This window comes from Dipodomys spectabilis, unplaced genomic scaffold (assembly GCF_019054845.1).
Source record: "Dipodomys spectabilis isolate Male_0828 unplaced genomic scaffold, ASM1905484v1 ptg000483l, whole genome shotgun sequence".
NCBI classification, from domain to species: Eukaryota; Metazoa; Chordata; class Mammalia; order Rodentia; family Heteromyidae; genus Dipodomys; species Dipodomys spectabilis.
The window spans coordinates 821,014-847,115 of record NW_024871160.1 but is presented as its reverse complement, the minus strand read 5'-3'; positions in this window follow the sequence as shown (position 1 = coordinate 847,115).

Below are 26,102 nucleotides of genomic sequence, written 5' to 3'. Positions count from 1 at the left end.
GGACAATTCAAGGGCAACTCATGTACTCTCTGTGTAGGTGAATAGGAGCATAGAAAAGAAATTCTTATACATGAAAGTGACTAGGTCACTTATTTATCTGTTGTTATAATTTTACATATTCACTATTATTAAACGATATTTCATATTTATACATATATACATATATATATATGATCCCAATTTCCAAAATCCAGAGAACCACATCGATGGTCATTGCTTTCCTATGCTGCTCTTTGGGTAATAAGAATGAAACCTGGTATTGTCCTGTGGTAGAGAAATAACTCAGAGATTCAAACATTTTTCTTTCAATATGTTGCCTGTTCCTACATCTAAAATTAGGAAGTCTGTTAATACATAATACATGTTACAATATATTTAATCTATTATATAATGTATAATATATTCTATAATACTTATTATAGAATATATTATATTATGTATAATAAATTATATTATAATTATATTATATAATAACTGACAGTATTATATATTTATAAGGAAAAATACAACAAATATATTGATGTCGTTTCCTAGCCATGATTAGGTTCAGTAGAGTTAGGTGCATTACATCTCAACAGGAAAAGTATACTGAAGTTCTGATGACCTTGAGCTAGATAAGGAGAATTTCTGTAAAAGGACCCTCTCTTCAATTATGAGAAAAGATAAGTTTGGAAGGTTTTTCTTTTGTTTTATTTTTTTGTTTTTATTTAGGCTGGAAAAGAGGCCTGAACTTTGGGCCTGAGCACTGTCCCTCACCTCTTCAATTCAAGGGTAGTTCTCTACCACTCGAGCCATAGCAGCACTTCTGGCTTTTTCTGCTCATGTGGCACTGAAGAATCGAACCACGGCCTCATGCATGCAAGGCAAGCACTCTACCACTGAATCACATTCCCAGCCCAAGTTTGGAAGTTTTTGAGAAGAGGAATGCGGCATTTGTTTTGCATCCTTGATTAGTAAAAAATAGATATCATTTTGCTCCAAATTTTGTCTCCTTTTATGTTCCCTAAACATTTGCACATGATCATCATTCCATCGCATATCTTTAAGTCCTTCTTTTATTTGTTTAATCATTATTGTTTCTTGTTGTTTTGCTGATCCTAAGGCTTGCACTGAGGGCCTAGGCATTGTCCCTGAGCTCAAGGCTCGTGCTCTACCATTTGAACCAAAGCACCACTTCTGGCTTTTTCTGCCTGGGCTTGCTTTGAATCATAATACTCAGATCCCAGCCTCTCAGGTAGCTAGGATTACAGGTGTGAGCCACCAGTGCCCAGCAAGTCCCTCTCTTTTAGATATTATTCTAAAAGCCTTCTATCCAAGGTCACTCCTAAGATAGTAAATGGACCTATGCCAATAGTTCCTTCATACTCTCATCTCCTGTTATGGCTATGGTGTGTCTTTTCCATTGTATCCTGAACCTACTTCACTGTTCTCTTCCTAATCCATCATTCTAGATGTATTACTAACAATTACCTAAATTTTGTGGCTATAAGCCCTAAATTACTCAACTATTAATTTAATTTAATTTTTTCAATATGATTGTTGTTCTGTACAAATCTGAGATTATGTTCACCTGTTGCATCTACCTCTTGGCATGAGCATAGCCTGGGCCTATTCTACCTCAAATGCAAGAGGTTAGCCAAAGAATAGCCTACAGTATTCCTGCCTAGGAGTCCGAACAAGTAGTTGAGTGCCTGAAAAAAACAATGCATTCCTGACATGAGAAGGGGTGAGAGAGACAACAGCCTAGACAGCAAACTGGCAATCACAACATTTAACAACTTCTCCTTTGGGGAAACTGACCTCCTGCAAAGTGGCAGTGAGATAACTTACCTAGTGAATTTTCTTATATGAAGGAAGTTGTCATGTTTCATTACACAACTCCCTTGTAGTCAAAGAGAAGGTCATTCTTTTGGGACCTCGTTAGGCCCAGACTCAGTTTATCTCCATCTTAGATTTTTCTCAGACTCTATTCCTACCAGGAGGTCCCTGATGAGGAGGAAAGTGTGATCTCTTGGCTTCTGACTGGCCCTTTGGGACCTGAGGCCACTTTTAGTTTTCAACCTGTTCCTTCTGACAATGGGAAAGCTCATTCTCTGAATTGTGCCCTAGTATCAAATCTCTTCAGAGAAAGTCAAGGAATGACAGGTTCTGCCTGAGGCAGTGAGTTTTTTCATTTCCAAAGAGGCCAATTAATATCTGATTCTGAGATCCAGGTTGAAGTCCTTTACCAGATCCTCCAAGCTGGAGTGGATGTTATCTCAGACTCCAAGCCATGCTCATATTTCTCCTGCTCTTTCTCATGAACCAAAAGGTTACAGGATTTTAGTTCAGAAACAAAGAAAAATCAGAGTAGCAGAAAAACCATTGGCAGGGTGAGGAATTAGAAACTTTGGGTGAAAAAAAGGGCTCAGAAAATCTAGGATCAGGGGGCTGGGAAGGTGGCTCAGTGGTAGAGCACTTGTCTTGCATGCCTGAGGCCCTGAGTTCGATTCCTCAGCACCACATAAGCAAAAAGAAAAAAGCTGGAAATGGCGCTGTGGCTCAAGTGGTAGAAAGCTATCCTTGAGCTGAAGAGCTGAGGGACAGTGCCCAGGCCCAGAGTTCAGGCCCCACGATGGGACCAAAAAAAAAAGAAAGAAAAAAAAAGAAAGAAAATCTAGGATCACTCACATCATTTGGGAATCACATCATAAGATTAGGGAATAAAAGCAATAAATTACTACCTAAATTAGTAACTCCACTACTCTACATTACAAGTGTTCTGTCAAAAGTTAGCTGTCCTAGCTCTATTTTGATCAGGAAAATGGAGCAAATTCTTTCCTCACAAAGTTCTACTTGGTATCTTTATCCATAGCTCAGGTTGTTCTTACTCTCTACTTCTCTGTTACTTTCCTTTGCTGGATTCAATCAATGACACTTGAAAGTGTTAGCATCTTCAGACATGTAATTACACTTTCTTCTAATCCATTTGTTATCAAATAAAATAAATTATGTGGAAGTATATGTCCATGGTAAATTTTCTATCATGGCATATTTATTTGATGTTATTAACTATTATTTTAATATTTTTGTTAAAACTTGAGGAAAATGTTTTACTATTAGCAGTAATTAGTTGCACATTTTTTTGTATTTTTCCATGTCTGTGTATTTGTGAACCTTCTAACATCGTCTTATTCCCCAACTGTTGCCTTCTTAAAATTGCTTCAAATTATAAACTATATATGATTGTCCTCTATGTGTTCATTGATATATTTAAATTTTGATGTAATATCCACATATTATAGGATATCTTCAACCTATTTTAACTGGTCTGAAAATCAATATGGACGTTCCTCATTAAAGCAAAAACACAATGCCACAAAACCTAGTGAAAGTACTATTAGTTATATATTCAAAATATTTAGCAATGATACAGTAGAAACATTCACTTCTCATATACCAGAACATGTTTATAGCTATGAATAGCACATATTCTTCATTTCCTCTTTCTGGTGCATCTAGGTTGATTACACAGCTTGGTTGCTATGAATATTGCTGCCATGAACATGGATGTTCATGTTGATTTATATTCCTTCAATATGTATCCAATTGCGGTAAAGGTCATCAACATATCTGTCTTTTTGGTATTGTGTAAACTTCCTTTAAGATATCCCTATGGGTTGCACTAGTTTACAATGCCACAAAACCAAATCTAGTTCCTCATTTATTTCAACCTCTCCAGCAGTTTATTTATTTGAGTGGTGATAGCTATTCTAGTGTGTAAGATAGGATCTTAGTGACTTTCCTCTTTATTTTCTTTCGTATTTGGATATGAATCTCAAATATTTCATTTATTTATTAAACACTTACATTTGTACTTCCTTCCTGATTAGTGTCTTTCTTTTTCTTTTGGCATTTGATCAATTTTTAAGATTTATAACGTTTGATTTTTTCCCATTACAAATACTCATTTTAGTTAGTAAAAAGATTTTTTTTCTACAGTGGTGCACACTTAAATAAAAACAACAGATTGTACATTTATATCACTGGATATTTTTGTTTGTATTTATAGCCAGAAATTGTTTCAATAAAGATGCTGAACTTCTTTCACTGATATACTGAAAGTATAGTATCTCATACTGGCCTAAACTAATCTCAGAATTAACAGTCATAGCCTGAGACACCACAGTCTGGGCTAACTAAAACCACTAACACAGCACAAACTGCATTTAAAGAGAGCAAAGGGCTTCATAAAATTTAGAAGAAAGGCATCACCTTCATGAAGCAAATGTTGAAGTTCACAAGCTGACCTTAGGAATCTGAATACCAAGAAGATCAAAGGATAAAAGTATTTAGAAGGACAACTTTGGAACTCAAAATTAGGGAGGTGGGACAAACAATAGATACTAAAACTCAATGCTGATTGCAAGGAGTATTTTACCCCAAACCTCAGCTGTGTCTGACTCTCTCACACAACACACACACACACACACACACACACACCCCTAGTGAGAGACCTTTGCCAAAGTACAGGCATTCTGGACATAGACTCTGAATACTCCGAAAGTATCCATTGTGAAGACCTTTACTGAAAGTACCCATTGTAAGTAGACTTTTACTGAAAGTTAGAATTCAGGTTCCTGGAAAACCGTGAAATGTCACAATAACGTTCTGCCCATAACTCCCCTAGCAATAGCCATCAGCGGATGACAGGAAGTACCTAAAGCTACAGATTTTTTAATTTTTAATTTTTTTCTTTTTTTATTTTGAAAATACTGTACAGAGGGGTTACAATTACATGGGCAAGATAATGAGTACATTTCTTATCAAGCATTGAAGCCTCCTCCTTTGTTTCCCCCTCCCATCCCTTCCCATCCTCCCCCCCTCCCCTCCATCGAATCCTCCTCCCTCCTCCCCCCCATCAAAGTTGTAATGTTTGTTTTTCTCCATAAGAACTTGTACATCTCATTGTTGCAATGGGTCTACCTGTATCCCTATTTAAACGATTTGTTTTTTTCCCATCTCCTCCACACATTATTGCTCAGCCTTCACTCGCTAGCCAATAAGATTGTTATAAGATTACCCAGTTAACTGAAGGGTCGGGGCTGTCAACGCTTACCCACTGCAATGGTGACAGTTGTGAGTCCAGGCTCGAGCTTGCAATAAATAACTCTAATGTGGTCGCATGAGAACTGGCTCCGTGGTGGTCTTTGGGGATCCTTATCTAAGCACAAGACTAATGTACACAGAGAACCCCAGGGGCAGCTGTTTCTGGGACAATGAAGCTTTTTTCCTCTTCTTTTTAGATAATCAAACATGATGTTGCAGTTAGTTCTACAGCTGCTCCACACCTGAACAGGAGGAAGGAAGGGATGCCTTCAACTGTAGAATGGCCTTGTGTGCCCCTGGTTTTCTGTGTAAGAATGTAGTTCGTGGTCTCCTAGGCAGGGGTAGACAAACTGAAATGGGGGTATGCTTTGTCTGGAGGATGGCACCCTGTGATGGCCCTGCATGCATGGTGAAGCAGCCTGGAAAGCCCTGTGAGCATCTCAGGGATGGCCTCTCAGTGGCTTGTAGAAGTTGACTCTTGTGGTTGGACATGGCAGGAGGAAGGAAGAGAGCCAGGAATCCAGATAATGGGAGAGGCACAGAAGCAAATGCACCTCTCCATTGAGACTCCTTGGCCATTCTAAGGAGGTTCACAACCCACACGTGGCAGCAACTGCACAGGTCCCCAGAGGCCCTACTTGTCTGGGGAGCAGTGCCTGGTCCTGATCCAGAGACGGAACTTCCTAAGTGGCCCTGAGCTTGGCTGGGCTGGAGCAGAGCCTACCAGCCATGCTTCCTCTGCCCTGCTGTGTATAGCCTCCTAGCAGCTGCCCAGGCTACAGTACCCACAACAGGCTAGCTCCTTGGAGCAGGCTGAGGCTGTGCTGACAATTCCTGGTGCCTGCTTCAAGGCAACAGTGAGGCCTACCCCACAGCAGAGCTGGCCCTCACTTCCAAGGGCATCGAGAGATGCATGACAACCACAGGCCCAGCCATGATGCCCTCACTGCCCCTAGAGGTTACCTATAAGTCCCTGCCTTTGTTCTTGAAATTCTTCAGCCATTAGTTGTCTCATTTTTCATTGTATGTTTGGGTGTGACTGGAGCTTCTTCCTCTCCTCACCAAGGAAACAGGCCCTAGCAAATCCACCCCACATTCCACACCTCACAGACACTCCCCAGAACCCAGCTGCCTTTAGGGCTGCTGCTGCATGAGCTGTTGGCCAACTGCCTCTTCCTCCATTCACAGCCTCCATCAGGGCTTTCCCACCATCCTCTCCCCACCGCCCTCAGCCCCAACCAAAGATCGGCCTCCCCTGTGGCCTCCTCCCTCTCCACACAGCCCCCATCCCCAACCCCACCAGGGCCAGTGCTCTAGGGAAAAGAACTATGGGCCTGGCACAGCACAATCAAAGTTGTCACAGTGTGCAGCCTGCTGAGAATTCGAGGCAGCATAGGTCTCTGATCACTGTCTTTCACTTCACTTACACATGTATTAATGTATTAATTTGGTACTTAATTTTGGATCTCATAACTTCTTATTAAGCCTTTGCAGAATAGCTGGTAGAAATATAGTCCCAAATTCATATTCATAATTTTGAATATGTCTAGTGGCAAATGAATACATTTTCTCAATAGATTTGCTTGATAGACCCATGCACAAACATACCACTCATAGGGGCTGAGAAGGTGGCTCAGTTGTAGACAGTTTACCTTGAATGCACGAGACCCTGGGTTTGATTCCTCAGCTCCACTTAAGCAGAAAAAGGTAGAAGTGGTACTGTGGCTCAAGTGGTAGAGCACTAGTCTTGAGCTGAAGAGCTGAGGGATGCCAATCAGGCCCAGAGTTCACCACCACTGACAAATTAAATCAATAAATAAAACTCATACTCAAGTTCATTAATTTCAAAGATTAAATACCATTTTATTTAGGGGCAGGATGCCAAGATATAGCAGACCTTTGTCACAAAGCTTTAAGAAGGATTCAATACCTGACAAGTGCTACAAACAAAAAGTAAAAATTTAGCTTTGACAACAACAAATAGAATCGCCACTCAAAGAGAAAGAGGTACTAAGAATGAAATATTTTTCATAACATTTCTTAAGAGATTCTGTCTCTACATTAATTATCATATAATGTGACCTTCAAAAACTCCAGGTGGGCCTGACTCTTAAGGGCCTCTACAAAAATTGGCAGAGAGAATCATCAACCTAGATTTTTCAAATGGTTTTTGTTAAGATAGTGTACATACAGATCACCATTTTATAAGTCGCTTATGAGTTCACTTCTTGTTTGACAATCTCATCACTTTGTTCTCTCTCTGATTTTCCCTCCTGTCCCTGTCCACAAGTATAGCTCATTGTGAATATAATATCTACAGAGTACAACTGCTGCATTTGTTTCCCTGTTCTCCTTGAATTTCTGTGGCTCCATCAATGTCCATAAAAGAATAAACAAGAACAGAAAAATCCCTCTTGTTTCCAATTCCTGGAATTAATTTCAATATAAATACCAGTAGATTTATGAGAGTGTCAGACTCTGTCCGCACATCCTGAACACTTATATTTCCTTCACCCAGTCATAACTCCCACTGGATTCTAAGTTCCACAAAGTAATTCTTTTCACTTTCCACACAGGAAGAAACTGAGTGTCAGAAAGATTAAGTAACTTACTGGAAATACTGGGCTGAGCATAGTGGCTCAGATCTGAAGATCATAATTTGAAACTAACTCAGGTTGACATATCCATTACATGTTTATCTCCAGTTTGAGACAACCTGGACATCAAAGTAATCCACCTTAGCTACAAGTGTCTGGCTATCCAGAGCCACAGAGAGAAGTTGGAAGATCATCACCAAATGCTCTTACCCAATTCTAGGAAGTGGCTTGGTGCCAGCTTAGTAAGGTATAGCTGTACCAGGGAAGGGGAGTAAAAGAGGAGTGGTTATTTAAAAAAGCACTGGTCTGAAGCCTCAAAATAAGGACCCCAGCCTGTGTGGACCAAAAAGTCTCTCTTAAATTAAAAAGCACGATTTTAGATTTTTGCAGAGTGGGATGGTGTATAGTTACAGGCAAAGTCTGATACATCAGGTAATCCAGTCTGCTCTTTCACATATTACCCAATAGCCAGGTTTCAACACAAATGACTTCAATGAGATTGTTCAAATTATACTGTGACTTTTACTTCTCATGAATCAAAATTCTGTCAAATGATTCTGACTTCCAGATGTTCACACAACATTTCTCATGATCTTTTCTACTTTATTATTGATGTTCATACTACTTTTTTGTTGTCTTATGTGTATATGCAATTTTTAGGGCTAGAACTCAATGTTTAATGCTCTCTGTTGTATTTTTTGCTCATGGTTAATGGCACGCTATTCCTTGAGCCACATCCTCACCTTCTGCTTCCTGCTAGATAATTGGAGATAAGTTTTCACATTTTTGTCTGTTTGGACTGATATTGAACTAAAATATTCAGGTCTTAGCCTCCTGAGTTTCTATGATTCTACACATGAACAGTTAACACCAAACACACATATGAAACAATTCTCAGATTCTGTAGAAAATTTAGAAAATAATAGGAAGTATTTCCTATAGGACTAGAATCGAGTGATAATTTTTAATATTAGAAAGTCCTCAAGTGAAATTTGCCCAAAAAGCTTGATAATATTACATAGGTGGGAACAGAGATAGTAAGAATGTCAAGTCATCATTAATAAAGGGATCGGATCCAGGGAGGAATGAATCAGAGACCCCTTCAGTGTATCTGAAAATGTTCATATACTGTGTCAAATGTTAGAACACCTTTGAAAATAGTACATGAACAGTCTGAGCCATCAGTCTAGTGGACAATATTATTGGAGAAGTTCAAAATTGCTAGTCTGTATCTAGATTAAATAAACCAACAAACTATGGTAGGAAAATGTGATACAAGCCAGGAATTCTAGCACTCAGACTAAGACAGGTGATTAGACGGTGGAATTACACAGTGATACATTCACTGGACTAGGTAGTATAATTTTGTCCCAATAAAACAAACCAAGAAAGGAAAAAAATAAACAAGAAAGGAATACTCAGTTGGAAGTTTGGGCTAATTTTGTCATTATGTTTTGAGAGGTCAAGTTTCTTATTGAAATGCAACTGATATATAAAACTCAGTTGTGTTTTAAATGGTCTCTTCAAAACAGAACATTACTAGATGCAAAAGAGCACATGATTCCCAAACAAAAATTTGAAAAAGTATGCATCATTCTGTTAGAGTCCAAAGAAATGATGAAGGATTACAAAAGCTTAAGCCTAGAGAAATAGGAAAATTCATTTAATGTAGGACTTTGTAGACCTGGCTAAATTGGAATTTAGATTTAAAACAAATGTTTTTTGTTTGTATTTTAATATTCTATAGGTTACTACCAAATTATTTTAAGTAGAAAATTTAATTTACAAATTCACAAATGAATCTGGCATTCTATTTGCCTAAAATATTCTTTCAAGTGAGGTATATTTAGAAATTAGTTAATAGTTAATTCCAACAGTTCATAAGTAACATGATAATGTGAATAATCTAAACAAAGTTGCCAACAAATTGATGCTATTAATTTACAAATTTAGATAAAGAGCAATTTTTTGAGATTCTGGTATAACGTTGTATGAAGATAGTAAATGTGAATTCAATTTTCTTCTACCTATACATAACACAGGAAGAAATTTCCTTAATTATGTACATCTGTATAAAAATGAGAAAAATGCTAGGTTTAGGGTTTATTTTTATTTTGTTTTTGTTGTTTGGTTTGTCCTAGAGCTTAATTTCTAGGCCTGGCCACTGTCCCTGAGGCTGTTTTTTGCTCAAGGCTATTACTCTACCACTTGAACCTCAGTGCCACTTCTGTAAGGCTTTTCGTGAGCAGTTTATTGGAGGTAAAAATCAAAGGAACCTTCCTTCTTGGGTGGGATTTGAACCAGAGTCTTCAGATCTAAAAATTCAGACATTCAGTTCTCCTGAATATCTATGATAGATAAAATATATAACTATAAATATTATTTGCAAGTGTTTTGATCTCAAGAATAACACTGGGTGGAAAATGATGCAGCAAAGTTTAGTGTAGTGTTCTTTCCACAATATGAAGGGCACCACATTTGCAGAAGTGTAGTATTTTTTTACAAAGTTATATGCTTGTTATGATGGGAATTTAAGGAATTTTAAGGTGCACCTTGCAAGTTGGAAATTGTTGGGCTAGGATGACTGATGGCATAAAAATTTGGGATTGATGGTCATAGAAATAATAGCTTAGTTTGATGAACAAATGTTTACTCTTGAGGAATTATTATAGATACTTCATAATTTTACCTTCTTCCAGACTGTGGCTATTTTTTGTGTTGAATTTAAGTATATCATGCCCCATTGAAAACTTCACCTATTGCAGAATTAAATAAAATGCAAACAGGTACTGTTTTGAATGTCTCTAGTATGGCATGTTCAGAATTTGAAAATGAGTAGTTAGTAGTCATAGGAATGTTGAGGAACACATATACTTTGTCCTCTTAACAATTATTCAGTTTTTTTTTAATTTTATTTTATTTTATTTGAGAACATACTGTACAGAGGGGTTACAATTACATGGGCAGGATAATGCATACATTTCCTACCAAGCATTGCAGCCTCCTCCTTTGTTTGCCCTTCACCTCCCTTCCCAGCCTCCCCCCTCCCCCCAACCAATCCTTCTCCCCCTCCCCCCACACACCGACATTGTAAAGCTCGTTTTTGACATGAGATTTTGTACTTCTCATTGTTGCAACAGGTCCACCTGAATCCTTAAACGACTTGTTTGTCCCCATCTCCTCCACAAGTTATACTGACATCAAATATAGTGAAAGCGGGGGTTACACTGTGGGGGAGGGACATACAAAGCAACAAAGAAATAATCTTATAAATGCGTTAGAAACACATGCATGAAAGAAAAAAAACATTAAAATACATATTTAAGGGTTCGTTTTCCTAACATCACATTATCTGACCTTTTCTGCTTGACTCATACATATACTAGATATTGCAATTAAGGGAAACCATGGGACGTATGTTTCTTTGGGCCTGGCTTACTTCACTTAATATAATTTTTTCCAAGCCTTTCCATTTCCTAACAAAGGGGGAAATGTCATTCTTTCTGATGGAGGCATAGAATTCCATTGTGTATATATACCACATTTTTTTTTTTTAAATTTAATTTAATTTTATTTGTGAACATACTGTACAGAGGAGTTACAGTTACATGGGCAGGATAATGCGTACATTTCTTACCAAGCATTGCAGCCTCCTCCTTTGTTTATCCTTCACATCCCTTCCCAGCGTCACCCCTCCCCCCTAATCCCAATCCTTCTCCTTCCCCCCTCCCCCCCCCCCCCGCACCTACGTTGTAAAGCTCGTTTTGGACATGACAACTTGTACTTCTCATTGTTGCAACAGGTCCACCTGTATCCTTAAACAACTGGTTTTTCCCCATCTCCTCCACAAGTTATGCTGACATCAAATATAGTGAAAGCAGGGGTTATACTGTGGAGGAGGGACATACAAAGCAACAAAGAGATAATCTTATAAATGTGTTAGAAACACATGCATGAAAGAAAAAAACATTAAAATACACATCTAAGGGTTCATTTTCCTGACATCACATTATCTGACCTTTTCCGCTTGACTCATACATATACTAGATATTACAAATAAGGGAAACCATGGGACCTACGTTTCTTTGGGCCTGGCTTACTTCACTTAATATAATTTTTTCCAAGTTTTTCCATTTCCTAACAAATGGGGCAATGTCATTCTTTCTGATAGAGGCATAGAATTCCATTGTGTATATATACCACATTTTCTTGATCCATTCATCTACTGAGGGGCATCTGGGTTGGTTCCATATCTTAGCTATGGTAAATAATGCTGCAATAAACATAGTTGTGCTGGTAGCTTTAGTGTGGTCTTGTTTGTAAACATTAGGGTAAATGCCCAAAAGTGGGATTGCTGGGTCATAGGGGAGCTCTATGTGAAGTCTTTTGAGGAACCTCCATACTGCTTTCCAAAGTGGTTGAACAAGTTTACATTCCCACCAACAATGAAGTAAGGTTCCTTTCTGTCCACATCCCCTCCAGCATCTGTTGTTGTTAGAGTTCTTGATTTTTGCCGTTCTAACTGGAGTGAGGTGATATCTCAATGTTGTTTTGATTTGCATTTCTTTTATGGCTAGGGATGTTGAACATTTCTTCATGTGTCTATTGGCCATCCTTCTTTCTTCTTCAGAGAAGCTTCTCTTTAAGTCTTTCGCCCACTTACTTATTGGGCAGTTGTTTCTTTGAGGATTTGTTGTTGGGTGGTTTAATTTTTTGAGTTCCAAGTATATTTTAGATATGAGACCCTTGTCCGTTGTATGGCTAGTAAAGATCTTCTCCCAGTCCGTGGGCTTTCTATTGATCTTGCTAGCTATGTCATTTGCCCTGCAGAAGCTCTGCAACCTTATACAATCCCATTTGTCCAACCTTTCTTTGATTTGTTGTGTTTCCGGGTCTCTATTCAGAAAATTTCGGCCTGAGCCAAGGAGACCCAGGGTTTCTCCTATTCCATCCTGTAATGTTTTCAGAGTGTCTGCTTTGAGTTCAAGGTCTTTGATCCATTTGGAGTTGATTCTGGTGCAGGGTGATATATAAGGATCTAGCTTTAGTTTTCTACATGTAGTTATCCAGTTTTGCCAGCACCATTTACTGAAGAGGCTGTCTGTCTTCCATTCTATTGTTTTAGCTCCCTTATCGAAGATTAGATGGCTATAGGTCTGTAGGTTCATTTCTGGGTTTTCAATTCTATTCCATTGGTCCTGAGGTCTGTTCTTATGCCAATACCAAGCTGTTTTGATTACTATGGCTTTATAGTAGAGTTTGAAATTTGGTATATACCACATTTTCTTGATCCATTCATCTACTGAGGGGCATCTGTGTGGGTTCCATATCTTTGCTATGGTAAATAATGCTGCAATAAACATAGTTGTGCTGGTAGCTTTAGTGTGGTCTTGTTTGTAAACATTTGGGTAAATGCCCAAAAGTGGGATTGCTGGGTCATAGGGCAGTTCTATGTGAAGTCTTTTGAGGAACCTCCATACTGCTTTCCAAAGTGGTTGAACAAGTTTACACTCCCACCAGCAATGAAGTAAGGTTCCTTTCTGTCCACATCCCATCCAGCATATGTTGTTGTTAGAGTTCTTGATTTTTGCCGTTCTAACTGGAGTGAGGTGATATCTCAATGTTGTTTTGATTTGCATTTCTTTTATGGCTAGTGATGTTGAACATTTCTTCATGTGTCTATTGGCCATCCTTCTTTCTTCTTCAGAAAAGTTTCTTTTTAAGTCTTTAGGCCACTTATTTATTGGGCAGTTGCTTCTATGAGGATTTGTTGTTGGGATTTATTTTTTTGAGTTCCAAGTACATTTGAGATATGAGACCCTTGTTCATTGTATGGCTAGTGAAGATCTTCCCAATCCGTGGGCTTTCTATTGATCTTGCTAGCTAGGTCGTTTGCCATGCAGAAGCTCTGCAACTTCAGGCAATCCCATTTGTCCAACTGTCTTCGATTTGTTGTGTTTCCGGGTCTCTATTCAGAAAATTTCGGCCTGAGCCAAGGAGACCCAGGGTTTCTCCTATTCCATCTTGTAATGTTTTCAGAGTGTCTGCTTTGACTTCGAGGTCTTTGATCCATTTAGAGTTGATTTTGGTACAGGGTGATATATAAGGATCAAGCTTTAGTTTTCTACAAGTAGTTAACCAATTTTGCCAGCACCATTTACTAAGGATGCTGTATTTCTTCTATTCTATTTTTTTTTTTTTTTGCTCCCTTATAGAAGATTAGATAGTTAAAGGTCTGTAGATTCATTTCTGGGTTTTCAATTCTATTCCATTGGTCCTGAGGTCTTTTCTTATGCCAATACCAAGCTGATATGATTACTATGGCTTTATAGTAGAGTTTGAAATTTGGTATTGATATTCCTCCAGCAGTGTTCTTTCTGTTGAGGAGCGTTTTTGTTATTCGGGGTCTTTTATTGTTCCATATGAATTTTTGGATTGCCTCTTCTATTTCCTTGAAGAATGAGGTTGGAATTTTGATAGGTATGGAGTTGAATTTGTAGATAGCCTTGGGAAGTATTGCCATTTTCACGATGTTATTCTTTCCAATCCAGGAACATGGGAGGTTTTGCCATTTTCTAAGTTCTGTTTTGATTTGCTTTTTCAAGATTTTAAAGTTTTCATCACAAAGGTCCTTCAGTTCTTTGGTTAATTCCTAGGTATTTTATATTTTGTGGGGCTATTACAAATGGATTTGATTTCCTTATTTCAGCCACACTTTTCTAAGTGTGGGCATATAGAAAAGGGATTGATATTGGCGGGTTAATTTTATACCCTGCTATTTGCCAAAGTTTTGAATCAGCTTGAGTAATTTGGCAGTGGAGTCTATGGGATTCTTTAAATACAAGATCATATCGTCTGCAAAGAGGGAGAGTTTTATTTTTCCTTTCCCTATTTGGTTCCACTTTATGTCTACATCTTTTCTTATTGCTGTAGCTAGGCATTCTAATACTAGATTGAAGAGAAGTGGAGAGATTTGACATCCTTGTCTTGTTCCTGAGTTAAGAGGAAATGACTTTAGTTTTTCACCATTAAGTATAATGCTGGCGGTAGGTTTGTCATATACAGGCTTTATTGTATTGAGGAATGCTCCATGGATTCTTAATTTTTCCAAAACCTTCATCGTAAAGGGGTGTTGTATCTTGTCAAATGTTTTTTCTGCATCTATTGAGATAACCATGTGGTTCTTGCACCTGTTGGTGTGATGAATTATATTAATTGATTAGTGTATATTGAACCAGCTTTGCATCCCTGAAATGAATCCTATTTGATCGTGGTGTATGATTTTTTGGATGAATTGTTGAAGTTGATTGGCCAAAATTTTATTGAAAAGTTTTGCATCAATGTTCATCAAAGAACTGGGTCTATAGTTCTCTTTCTTTGATGAGTCTCTGTGTGGTTTTGTGATGACGGTGATGATGTCTTCATAGAATGTGTTCGGTAGTGAACTTTCTCTTTCAATTTCATTGAAGAGTAGGAGGTGTATTAGTGTGAGCTCTGCATTGAAGGCCTTGTAAAATTCTGCTCTAAAACCATCTAGTCCTGGACTTTTCTTAGCTATGAGGTCTCTTATTGCTGTTTCTATTTCAGTGCTTGATATGGGCCTGTGAAGATGGTTTAACTCATCTTGGTTTACTTTTGTCATGTCAATATTTGCTAGGAAAAGGTCCATTTCTGTCAAGTTCTCAAACTTATTAGCATAAAATTTTGAGAAGTATTCCCTTATAATGTCCTGAGTCTTGGTTCTTTCCGTGGTGATATTTCCATTTTCATCTCTGAGTTTATTTATTTGGGTGGGTTCTCTTCTTTTTCTTGTGTTTTTCTGGCTTACTCTCCCCTTTTGAGATGAAAATAGCAACAGTTTTGTTCTAGAACACTATCTTACGGCAAGCATCAACCAGAGTCTAAATTTGCACAGTCAGTGGTCTACAGATACCATCTAGTTCAACACATACATGTATTCAACATCAAACAAATATATGTTAATGGGCTACGAACCGCAAAGAAGAATTTGGAAGACCAGAAATTATTTGGGTTAGGGAGAGATGTGGGTAAAAAATAGGAATAGATTGATGTGGGGAGGCACAGGGATAGTTAAAGAAGTCCTAATCTCAATGCAGGAAATAGGTTGGGTAGGATGAAAGTAGAGAGAGAGAGAAAAAAAGAAGAAAGGGAAAGGGAAATGAAAATAGACCAGAAAAAATAGAAAAGTAAAAATTAATAATATCTTGTAGATGTGATAACAATCTAGTTACAGAAGAACCTGAATATATTGAGAGAAGGGGAGGGATATAAAGGAGATGGGAAAAACTTAAAAATAAAAATGCTTAAAATATTATATAGGTATAAAGAGGTAGTACTGCTATTAAGGAATTTAAGTCTCAGAGGTTTTGAATGTGTAATAAATTTGTGGAGTAAGTGTGTACACAATGGGGGATAGGTTCTAATAGTCAACTAAGGGTTTATCTGAGCATGTGCAGGACAAGAGTTAAGTCACATAGAGAAGAACAAAAGAGAGGAAAAGGTGAAAAGGATAAAAAGGAAGAAAAAAGATTAGGAGTTCAGTAGAGCTAAACAAAAACAAAAAGATAATTAAAAAAGAAAAAAGAGAAAGATAACAAAAAAAGAAAGAAAAACGCACACTAACGTATCCCTAAAATAAAAATTATAAGAGGAAAAAAAATTTACTGGAAAACAATTTTTTTTCAACAAAGGCAAAAATTAAAGATTAAAAAAAGTTTTAGAAAAGAAAAACAATTTTTTATATAAGGTACCTAAAAGAAGAAGAAGAAGAAGAAGAACAAGAACAAGAAGAACAAGAAGAAGAACAAGAAGAAGAACAAGAAGAACAAGAAGAAGAAGAAGAAGAAGAAGAAGAAGAAGAAGAAGAAGAAGAAGAAGAAGAAGAAGAAGAAGAAGAAGAACAACAACAACAACAACAACAACAACAACAACAACAACAACAAGAACAAGAACAAGAACAAGAACAAGAACAAGAAGAACAAGAAGAAGAACAAGAAGAAGAACAAGAAGAACATGAAGAAGAAGAAAAGTTCTTTGATTTTTTTGGGAGGGGTGGGAAAAATCCTGTATCTCTCTTGTGTCCATAAACAGCCTCTTGTTGGAGTCTCTGGTCTGCTTGTGGTCCTGTGGCTTGGTTAGTTTCTTAAGTTAGTTTGTTCAAACAGGCAGAAAAATGCTCTGCTTTACCCAGGATTTTGTGATCTTCCTCCCAGGCTAGTTCAATGGGAGGCAGATCTGCTTTGAGTATCACAAAAGAGGGGGATGCAGTGATGAGGTTAGGTTCTGGGTAGAGTTGAGGCCTTTCAAAAAACAGTAGCTTTTCCCGGGGGCTAGTTTGTGAAAAACTCACAGAGCCCAGCCTGGAGCCATTCTCAGGGTTTCTGTTTACTGAATTTCAATTGATTGTTGAGGCTGCTAGAGGGAGGGGCAGCCTCTGGCTCTGATTACCCAGTGAAGAAAGCCACTCCTAGGTCTGGCACCCGAGCTTGGTGACATTTCCCTGGGTTGAGCTGAGTCTTGCAGGTCACGCCGTGGTTAAGTTCTTGTGACATGCTAAATGACTCGTTTTATTCCAAGGCCTGAGTTGGAGCTAGCAGCTCCTCCGTGCTTTGTCAGTATCCAAATTGAGATCTCCGGTACTGAGGTGGCGGGGAGAGGGGTGGCCTTCCCTCCTCTGCTCCCTGAGAAAGAGCGAGGACGTTGGGCTTCTGCTCACACCGAGTCTTGGTTCCTGGGTCATCTCTGGTCTGCGAACTGCAGGATGAAGGTGTCCGCTTCTTGTCAGTTCTTGCTGGTGTTGAGTAGAATCCCCTCGCCCGCTGTGTCTGGCTTCTTAGTCCGGGACTCTCTGTGGCTCAGGTATGGCACCTATGATCGCCACAGCCACCGCTGCCACCACAGCGGCAGCTGCTGGCAAGAGCTCAGATGTGTCTCCTTGCCTGGATTTTCCCTCTCTGGCCTGACTCTCTGTCCTGTGATGGCACACTTCGTGTGATTCTCTGGCTTAGGACTGTTCACTGGAACTCTAAAACTGCTTTCTATGTGAGAGCTTGTTTAGACTCCAGCTTCTCCTCTGCCATCTTCCCGGAACTCCTCCAGAAAAACTGTTTTCATTTACAAGAATTTATTTTGCTCATCATCATCTTATATGGTCATACATACGTAGTTATTGAGAAATTCTGCTCAACTTCTAGGAGTATCCTAGATATTTTCTACTTATTACAAATGAGGAAACCATGCAATCTCTTTCTTTGTGTCTTGATTATTTTAGTTAGTTTGATTTTTCCAAGTCTTTCCATTTCTGTATGAATTGGAAGCATAAGATTCCACCGAAAATACATAAACCACATTTTGTCAATTCATTCTTCTACTGAGTGGCATATTGTTTTAAAACATGACTGCTTGTAAGTATCACTTAACGTCAATCAAAAATGAGAGATGCCACTTCCCCAGACATTCTAAAAGCATGATTTCTAAGTAAGATAGGATGTTATGGTGGTAAGAGTGTTGAGATATCTGGATGAGTCTAATGTATATCTTGCACTGAATTAGGCAGACAGATATCCAATATCATAGAGGATAAAAATGGTAGTGACAAAAATATTTCCCTTGAGAAAGATATAGGAGGCTGCCAGAAGTATGAAGTAGTTCAGATAATTTTGAAGAATTTAGAAATGCAAGGTCAAATATGTCTCTTTAAAGAATAATTATGTAAGTGGAAGGGCAAAAGAAGGGGAAGAGAAAAAACAAGTGACAGAAGATCATTGACCTAATAGAATATCAAAAGACATAATCTATAACTTTCAAGTTAAAAAGAGACCAATAGAATACATACAAAATATTTACTTGGCTTTTTCCTACTTTAATGCTCCAATGGCTTTCCTAAAATGCATTTGCATAGATTTGTGTCTTCTGTCATTTGTTAAAAGTTTCTTCCATAAAAGGTTATCAATTACTTATAAATGATGCATAATTCCTAGGTATTCTAGTTATCACATACACTTTTGATTGAGTTATCTCTGTATAAACTCAAAATAAGAGACAAAAAACCCTCAAAATAAACAGAAATCACATCTTTGTTTAAAACACTGTAGTTGACAGAGCTTTTAGCCAACACCAAAAACGTCTCTTTAGGTATTCTGCATTTTGTGTGAAGAATTTTTAACAATAGTTTTGTTTTTTTTTTTTTTGCTGACATGTAATTCACTTGCAATATATGATCCCCTTTTATTGTATAATTTTAGTGCTTTGGAAGTGAATTGTACCTTCATAGGTTTTCAAAGCCTAATTTTCACAAACTTACATTTCTTCAAATAGAAATGCTATAAATTTTAGAACAGATATTAAAATAGATATAAAATTCTGTTACAGGAATTTGTCCAGCATACATCCTCTAATGTGTGTCTTGGATGGCTATATCTATAATCATTTCACTCTGAATAGTTCTATAATAAGGTCTCATACTTTCCCAGTCTCTCCCGAATTACAAATCCTATTTACATTTCCCACCATAGCTAGAAAATGGATGCAACAAATCACCATGCCGAGCTCAAACTTTTTTAAAATTCAAGTACAAATATTTCCCAAAAGTGATCAGGTAATGAAGCCTTTCTTAATAAAGTATGTGTTTTTTGAAAATACAGTATTTGTTTCCTGGACAAATATTTTTATAACTATAAGAAAATAAATGTATTTAAATTCACTAACCATATAAAAATTAAGAAAATAATTTTTAAAAAGCCACATGTTAAATATTTTAAAAGCAAAATATATGTGTCTGAATAATTGACATGTGTAAAAATCATGCAAAATTAAATTAACTGATCCTACAACTCTGAAAAAAGAATTATCCCAAAGAAACAAAAGGAAATATTTAAGCTCAAAATTTGAAATTTAGAAAATAAAATGAAGTAGGGGCTGGGAAAGTAGCTCAGTGGTAGAGTTCTTGCCTTGCATGCATGAAGCCTTGGGTTCCATTCCTCAGCACCACATAAGCAAAAAGAAAAAGCCAGAAGTGGTGCTGTGGCTCAAGTGGTAGAGCACTAGCCTTGAGGGACATGGCCCAAGCCCAGAGTTCAGGCCCTAAAACCGGACACCCCCCCCCCCCCACAAAAAAGAAAAGAAAATGAAGTGTAACTTTAGTTGACTTAATTAAGTGTAACGTTCTGTATATCAATTTTATAATGAAAATGCTTGAACAAAGAAAGCAAAAGTACCCATTGATCAACAGCAACAGCAAAAACATCAGTAGTTCTTGTTTTGAGTGTACAAAAATATCGATGGAAGATATAACAGTGTTCCTTCCCTAAGAAATGTACTCATTGGTTCATTTATGTAACTGTAACTCCTGTGTACATTACCATAATAATAAAATTAAATTGAAATTAAAAATAAACCAAATAATATACCAATTAAGAATTCTTAAAAGCCATTGGTTAAAAACTTTGTAAAAAACTGCCCTAAATACCCAAGGAATATACTTTGATGATACTATTTAAATACTTCAACTTCAGCAGTAAAGCAAAAAGTTTAAAAACTGTTACAAATAAACTAATAAATCAGAATATATTACTATTAATCATAAGACGAATTTATAGTGGTAGTCAAATATGTAAGAAATGAGGCAATTTGCCATTCATTTGGACTTATTAAGTGAGAAAGAAATTTCTAGGTATTTTTTAATTATCATAAGTTTAATGAAGAAACTATTCTGTCACATCATATGATAATCAGATAAAGCTGATATTAGAGCAAAGAACAGATTGTATTAAGTTTTTGGATGTTAATGTACATACTTATTTTGATTGTGGGAAAATGTGGGAATTTCAACTTGGGTATATTGTTCTTGCAGGCCGGCATCATATCAGTGCTTAATTTTAGGATAGGGGTTCCCTTTCCACAAGAACATGCCCCTGATCTGTCCTTTTAGCCTTCCCATCATCAATGGCATCGGAGTTGCACACCAACTTGTCTAGTTTGCTACCTTGACTGGCCTGGATCTGCAGTCCTTCCAATCTTAGTCTCTAGATAGTGCAGGATGGTGGAAATGATCCAATTCACCCAGCTATAGATTGAGAAGTAAGTCTACTAAAGTTTTGGCTTGGGTTCTGTTCTCAAGCCTCCTAAGTAGTTAAGAGTACACATGGGATCCCCTGGTGCAGTAAGAATATTTTTAAAGCAACTAGACATATATATGACTTAGGCTTGTGAATACCTCAGGAAAAGAATAAAAGAGCAGTGAATCATAGAGGATAGGCAGAATTTTAACTAGCTACTTAGAGGCTGAATAACCTTAGCTAGCTACTCTGGAGTCTAAGATATGAAGACCACTGTTCAATCATGACAGTACAAGCGATTATCTCAAAAACAAAAAAAACAAACAGAATTGTAGCAGTGGCTGAAGTGGTAGACCACTATCCTTGGGCACAGAAGCTGAGGAATAGTTCCCAGGCACTATCAAGCCTCAAGAATGATGAATGCATGCATGAGCACATGCACATGTGCGTGTGCATACTCACACATGCATGCACACATACACAAACACAAATGACTTTTTCAATGTGAAGTTCTTTATTTTTTTTACCTTACTGTATTTTATTTCACTGTATTAGTTCACAAATTAACAAAATCAGCTAAGGACCTATTTACATAAAATTCATCATGTTTCTCTAAAATCTACTCTCTTTTTAGAAGCCTGCTTTTATTTGACCCAAAAGTAAATTATTCAGGAAGTCAATTCATCACTCTCAAGTCTACAGTATTAGATGATTGTTTAGATTCCTCCTAGCAGTATGATTATGTGAAATCCTGCATCAAGCAATGTATTTCTTTCACTAGAGGAGAAACCTCTGTCAAACAATTAATAATAGCTTATTCTCCTCCTGGCATTCATCTGTAGTTTTATTTTCTTCATATATTTCATGATCTGTCTGTGAATGCCAAAGACTGCCGTGAAAATAAAACACCCTTTTCAGCGCTTAGCATGTGTATACCATTCATAGATACTGAAATTGCTTTGGAATAAATAATGTTCACCCTGACTATCTTGAGAAAGAAGAATTGGTTTCTCAGCACTTTAGGTAAGAACTTGAAGGAAAGAAACAGAAGGAAAAGTGAGGAACAACTCAACACATAGATTCAAATGAAACAAAACAACCCAAGAAAACACAAATTAATTCAGTACTCAAGAACCTGGAGGAAATGAAAGATTTAAAAATAATAAGCTATGACAAGCTTATGAAATTCGTGACTATATGGGTGTGCACTGTTGTGAGGACAGTGGCTAAAACCCAGACTGAACAGAAAGTTCTCTACACAATGCCACGCACCTGTTATTCTAAATTCCAGGAAGAATACCATCAAGTGGACTGAGGCTAAGTTCATACATAAGTCGGAGGCCAGTTTCTAGCTGAAAAATAATCAGGATAACTTAGGGCTGGGGGCATGACAAAGTGATAAGAATACCCATTGAAGGGGCACAAAACACTCAATTCAAACTCTAATATTAGGAGTATTAAAGAAAAAACTATGATTTTAAATAATTAGAACAATTGTAACACTTGAGTATTTGAGTCTAGAAAAATCCATGAAAGAGATAGAATGAACCCATGTTCCAAAGCTACTTTAGTGATAATGTTTAGTGGTACTTCAGACAAAACAGAATTACCTTGCAAATGAGCATGAATGTGCATTTGGGTGATGGAAATACTCTACTTACACAGGTGTAAATTAAATAGATTTCTTTTTGGTAGATTGTAGTTCTTGAACTAAGAGCCTGGGTGATGTCCTTGAGCTTTTTCTCTCAACGCTGTCACTCTAATACTTTGAGCCACAGTTCCAATTCTTATTTTCTGTTGGTTGTTTGGAGATAAGAGGTTCATGGACTTTCCTGCCCAGGATAGCTTCAAACGATGAACTTTATACAAGTTTACACAACAATATTAACCAAATCATACTATTTGTAGAGGAGTATTTAAAAGATGTAATTTTTATAAAATTGAACTGTTAATCCAACAAAATGAATACTAGGAAACTATCACTTGAAAGATGTGAGGGGAAGTCAAAGGGAAGGAATAAAGAGAGTTATGGAGGAAGAAAGTGAAGACATAATATTCAATGCAGATAGTATGAAACTAGAAAAAAATAAAGTGTGGTGAGGTTTAGAAGGGTAAGGAAAAGTTATATAAAGATCCATTATACTTAGAAACATGATTTATTTAATGGAAATTCCCTTGTACAATTAGTTAAGATAATAAAAATATAATTAAAAACAATGGAGACATCTGATCTTAAACTGTGTTCTCTTAAACCATCAGTCAATATAATAGTTTCCTCCTCAGAAATTTTCTTTGCAGTTGTTTTCCTCATAGTGACAGAAAAATGATCAATGCAATGAACACCAATACATCACATTGCACATCATAAAGAGACACAATAAAAATCACAGTAAAAATGTTAGAATTCACCACATGATAAAATAACAGGTAGAAATTTCCAAATGCTGATTGATTGTTTTTCCAACTACTTTAGCTATGATATCTAATTTAATCCTCACAATAATTCCATAAAGTGGAACTACTTGCATTTATAATTCTCAGATGATGATGTTGAAGTCTTCAGAGTTGTAATTACTAGTACAACATTGCACACATGGTAAGTGTTAGCCTGAGGTCCATCTCCGACTCTATCAATTAACCTCATTCAATTTTATGACTAAAATACCAGCACTTAGTCTACAAATTCTAGGTAAAATTCCTAGAATTATTGTATACACTCATAATATTTCACTTTCTCTTTGTTAGAAAATAGGGAACTGTAATATGAAAACACAAAGTTCAAAATCAATGCATACCTCCCTGGTTAAAGGAAGTGCTAAAGTGTAACATTCTTGATTTCTAGATCAAAATAGCAGAAATCATATTCTATCCCTTCACTCAACACTGCACTGCCTGGGGACCCTATCTCTGTTTAACACTGTCTTACTGAAAGAATCACCTCCCCAATTCCTGATGGAAACAAACTGCAGGTCTTATGGAACAATCATTTCCACATTGTAGCTCAACTAAGTTGTTTACCATTAGACGTATTTTGATTGCTTTTTACACTCAACATTTTGAAAGAAAGGTACTACTTTAAAAAGCTATTAAAGCAAGATTGATATAAAAATCACCTTTGACCCTAGATAAATATTTTCCCTTTCATGTACCCAAAAATGCAGTCTGACCTATCATTAATGTTAGGAATGAGAGGATAAAAAATCATAGACAAGAAGACCTAAGCATGAATTAAAGCCTCTCCAACTTGTGAATACAATTATTTTAAAAAGACATAAAGAGCTTGGAAGGTGGGGTAGTGGTAGAGTGCTTGCCTTGCATGCATGAAGCCCTGGGTTTGATTCCTCAGGACCAGATAAGCAAAAAGAAAAAAGCCGCAAGTGGCGCTGTGGCTCAATTGGAAGAGCACTAGTCTTGAGCTGAAGAGCTGAGGGAAAGCGCCCACGCCCATAGTTGAGGCCCCACTACCAGACTCCCACCCCCCAAAAAAAAGACATCAATACTACTACATTTGTTCAAAATTTCTTATGATACTGAAGATTCAATTGTAAACTGTTAACACTTGAAAATAACTCATTTTCTTGGGTGTAGAAAACAAAACATAAGATTAATCCTTATCATTTTCAAAGACCTTTATTTATATTATAAATTCACTCTTATAACTACAAAGATTATAAAAATAACTGAAGCATAGTGTCACAAAGCACATAATTTAACTTCATCATGTACATTCAAAGACTGTGCTAATAGAAAACAAAGTTACACTAATAATTAGCTCACCCAATTCACTTCCATTCTTTTATTCTATATCTTTTAGTTTCATAAAAACTGACTTTTCATGAAATGATACAGAAAAAAGCATGTATTCCCACTTACATTTTCAGATTTTAACAATGTTTATTCCAGAAATGTCTTTAGCTGTATACTCAATGAACTGGAATAACACTAAAATTCAAAGGGTTTTCAGAAATTGCAAGACTTGTTCTGGGATGTTATTTATATTGGAAAAGATATTCAAAAAGCCTTATTTGTTAAAGTTTTGATAGTTACTCCCACAAATAAAACCTATTAATGAAAAAACCTTGGTACATAAAATACAACTTCAAATGCATCCACAATCTTGAGGTGACACATGCTTTTTGTTTGTTTTTGCAATGTATATCTAACAAACATATCCACAATGCTGATTTTCAATCAATATGATGGGATAATCAAACCTAAAAAAATATGGGTTTATTATCTTAGTATGAATAGATACGATCTTACAAAGAAAATTATTTTCAACAGAAATCCCGAAAGAGTTTTTCCACCTTGATTTTCACAGGAATAACAAGAGAGTAATACCTGTTTGGTCGAGTTGGTCAAAATCTTAAAAGTATATCCAATTTAAGAGGTCAAATACATATTTTGTACTAACAGTTATCTTACAGCAATAACTTACTACCTAATTATATGTGTATCTTCTTGCCTAACATATACTAAGAGCTGAAAGTGATCTCTTTTATCTAACTTAATGGTGTAAATGCTTTGATTATGATATGCTATTATTTGACAAATAAAATGTACAGAAGGGCGGTTCCATTTAAATGACAGGACGTAACACTGATAAATAACAACATTGCAACACAGCTCTTTTCAGCCTCACTCTGTCCACATTGGCAAGCAACACTGCAACCGCTCACACACACACACACACACACACACACACACACATATACACATACACACCCATATGAGCACATGTACACACACATATACATGCATGCCAAATTCAGGGTTTATTGTACAAAATAGTTCAAATAAAATATTAGTGATTAGGAAAAATGATAATTTGCCTTATTACAAAATAATACATAATCCAGTCACCACTGTTCTTACATTTTACCTGTCTCTCCACATGTAACCACTTAATTTATTTTTAGTTCATTCACTCATTTATTCATTCATTAGTTTGATGCTAATATTAGAGCTTGAACTCAGGGCCTGGCTCTGTCCCAGAATTTGTTATTTTTTTTGTTTTAGTTTTCTCAAGGCTAGCATTTTACTGCTTATACTAAGCTCCATTTCAAGCTTTTGTGGTTACTTTCAAATCATAATCTAATGAACTTTTTTTTCTCTTGGTCTGGTTTCAAAGTACAATCATCAGATTTCATCTTTCTGATTAGGAGGATTAAAGACCTGAGCCACCCGTGTGGCTCCTACTTTTCCAATACTTATGTAATGTAAATTACTTTTAGTAATTTAAAACTGAGTGCATAGAAGCAAGATGTACAATGATGATATTGTCCTGTCAGAAATTCAAGTTAGTAATGTAAATTTCTTCTTAATACTATACACAAAAAAT